General features: G+C 44.0%; 1 non-coding gene across 1 annotated transcript in view; it reads right to left on the reverse strand.

Moving 5' to 3' along the window:
* Window positions 1-360: 360 nt before the first annotated feature.
* The window catches only part of LOC149092813 (small subunit ribosomal RNA), a 2,169-nt gene continuing 29 nt past the window's right edge, over window positions 361-2,500 (reverse strand). Inside the window, exon 1 of the ribosomal RNA XR_016200547.1 lies at window positions 361-2,500. This exon is cut by the window's right edge and continues 29 nt beyond it. This is a non-coding gene — a ribosomal RNA (small subunit ribosomal RNA).

A 2,500-nucleotide genomic window follows, 5' to 3' on the forward strand; every position in this document is an offset into this window, starting at 1 on the left:
TTCCTTCTTTAAACCTTGCCGTCAGCATAAGCTGAAGACTTGATCAGGTACCAAGTATGTAGCAAGACAGGCTTTTCATTATAAACTACAATTGTTTTGCAAAAGAAATTATGGCTATCGTTAGATAACCCTCACTCTTTGTTGCATTGGATAATGAAAGATGGATGTATGAATGAACGAATGTAATGCAAATTAGAATCATGTTGCAATGGCTAAATGTTTGCAATAAACATTCACAATTGCGACTCTAATGCAAATACAATTCAATTGCATTCACCATATTAGCATCTACAATATCACTATGCAGAGTGTTTGATTGTTTGAAGGTTGTATTTCTCTTATAATAAGAGGGTAATACGTTAATGATCCTTCCGCAGGTTCACCTACGGAAACCTTGTTACGACTTTTACTTCCTCTAAATGATCAAGTTTGAACATCTTTCCAGCACAATCCGACCACTAGTTTCCCAATGGTCTGGATTGACCAGTCCGAAGTCCTCACTAAATCATTCAATCGGTAGTAGCGACGGGCGGTGTGTACAAAGGGCAGGGACGTAATCAACGCAAGCTAATGACTCACGCTTACTGGGAATTCCTCGTTCATGGGCAATAATTACAATGCCCAATCCCCATCACGAAATGGGTTCAAGCGGTTACCCACTCCTTTCGGAGCAGGAAACAGTATGCACGATGACCACTTCAGTGTAGCACGCGTGCGGCCCCGGACATCTAAGGGCATCACAGACCTGTTATTGCTCTGTTTCGTGCGGCTGCGAGCGCCGCTTGTCCCTCTAAGAAGTCCTTACAGTGCTACAGCATCCTTACCCTAGCCAATTCTGTAGGCTAATAGCAGCAGAGCCCTCAACAGCCGAAACCATCAAGAGATACTACCACCCACAGGTTGACTAAGGGGGAGTACTGCAGTGTAAACTGCAAGTCTATTTAGTAGGCTAGAGTCTCGTTCGTTATCGGAATTAACCAGACAAATCACTCCACCAACTAAGAACGGCCATGCACCACCACCCACTGAATCAAGAAAGAGCTCTCAATCTGTCAATCCTCTCAGTGTCCGGGCCGGGTGAGTTTTCCCGTGTTGAGTCAAATTAAGCCGCAAGCTCCACTCCTGGTGGTGCCCTTCCGTCAATTCCTTTAAGTTTCAGCTTTGCAACCATACTTCCCCCGGAACCCAAAAACTTTGGTTTCCCGGAAGCTTCCATTCGAGTCATGAAATTAGTTACTCAGAATGATCGCTGGTTGGCATCGTTTATGGTTAGAACTAGGGCGGTATCTGATCGCCTTCGAACCTCTAACTTTCGTTCTTGATTAATGAAAACATTCTTGGCAAATGCTTTCGCTGTAGTTTGTCTTGCGACGGTCCAAGAATTTCACCTCTAGCGCCGCAATACAAATGCCCCCGTCTGTCCCTCTTAATCATTACCTTGGATTCTTAAGACCAACAAAATAGAACCAAGGTCCTATTCCATTATTCCATGCAAGATCATTCAAGTTAAGGTAGTGGTACGCATCATATAGATGGTTGACCATACCGTTTTTAGGCACCTCTTTCGAGGTTTTGGACGCCTGCTTTGAGCACTCTGATTTTTTCAAGGTAAAAGTCTCGATCGCTTGAATCAACACTCGGTAAAGAGCATTGATAGCAAATATCGAGCAATTTTCTGTCTAAACACTATGAATGTAACCACCAGGAAAGAGGAATGAAGGTTCAAGCAAGCATCCGTAGACACAAGCAAGAAACCTAACATCACCATCTAACCCTTTAATCAGTGGACCCCATAGGTTCGACTGAAATCCAACTACGAGCTTTTTAACCGCAGCAACTTTAATATACGCTATTGGAGCTGGAATTACCGCGGCTGCTGGCACCAGACTTGCCCTCCAATAGATCCTCGTTAAAGGATTTAAATTGTACTCATTCCAATTACGGGGCCTCAATAGAGTCCCGTATTGTTTTTTTCGTCACTACATCCCCGTACTGGGATTGTGTAATTTGCGCGCCTGCTGCCTTCCTTAGATGTGGTAGCCGTTTCTCAGGCTCCCTCTCCGGAATCGAACCCTAATTCCCCGTTACCCGTTACAACCATGGTAGGCGCATAACCTACCATCGACAGTTGATAAGGCAGTTGCTTGAGGGATACATCGTCGGCTCAGAGGCCATACGATTTGCTCAGTTATTCAGAGTCATCACAAGAAATGCAACCGAAGTTGCTAAGATCCCCACTGCTAGTCCTTAGACAGCGACCGAAATCACTGAACAGGGTTCTAGGTGAATAAGAATCATTGGTCTTGTACTAATAAATGCGATCCTTCCGTCAGCAAGCTGAGGTTGGAACACTTGTTCATGTATTAGCTCTAGAATTACCACAGTTATCCATGTAAAAAAGAATATCCGAGGAACCGTAACTGATTTAATGAGCCATTCGCGGTTTCACTTTATAAACAGTATGTACTTAGACATGCATGGCTTAATCTTTGAGACAAGC

Source organism: Tetranychus urticae, unplaced genomic scaffold, assembly GCF_039701765.1.
Source record: "Tetranychus urticae isolate SD_2017Ah unplaced genomic scaffold, NJAU_TeUrti_SD_1.0 Scaffold_5, whole genome shotgun sequence".
NCBI lineage: Eukaryota > Metazoa > Arthropoda > Arachnida > Trombidiformes > Tetranychidae > Tetranychus > Tetranychus urticae.